We start from the raw sequence: 617 nt of genomic DNA on the forward strand, positions 1-617 counted from the left end.
GCATTACCATTTCTACGGAACAAGTCGCTACATGTTCCAACCCCCAACCTGGAGGGCCAGGAGACTGTGTTCGTCAGACCTCCAACCATTGACCAACCTGGTATGAGAGACTCTGTGAGTGTCGCGGGACACTCTCCAGTATAGCTCAATGGATCGCTGAGGTGCGCAAACCGTCACACTACGGTAAGTTCCAGTCTCTTCGTGACGAACTGTGTTGACTTGGCATTTACAAATGTGAAATACTTTCTCATCGATAATCGGAGTCGGAGGACCCCCGGGCCCGAGTTGATCCATTATCCTGTAATTCAGGTGATCTGCGATCGCGAATGCGCTACCGTACTCTCGATTCGCTGTACTCCATTAGAAGGTATGAATAAATCCAGCAGCCAATAGTTCCCTTTAATAAGTCAGCCGGTCTCAATGAGCTCAGTGAGGTCTGCGCAGTGTGAGTCTTTTTGCAGTGCACCTTTTGGACCTTTGTTCTCCGTATTTATTGAGGACGTTTCTCTCGACCCAGGATTTAAGATGCGTCTTCCTTCTCATTTCTATCCACATTACGAACAAAGAGAATGAGCAAATGTACCCTCCTTTGCAAAATCATTTTGTTATTTTTGCGA

Source organism: Opisthorchis viverrini, assembly GCF_000715545.1.
Source record: "Opisthorchis viverrini unplaced genomic scaffold opera_v5_190, whole genome shotgun sequence".
Classification (NCBI taxonomy): Eukaryota; Metazoa; Platyhelminthes; class Trematoda; order Opisthorchiida; family Opisthorchiidae; genus Opisthorchis; species Opisthorchis viverrini.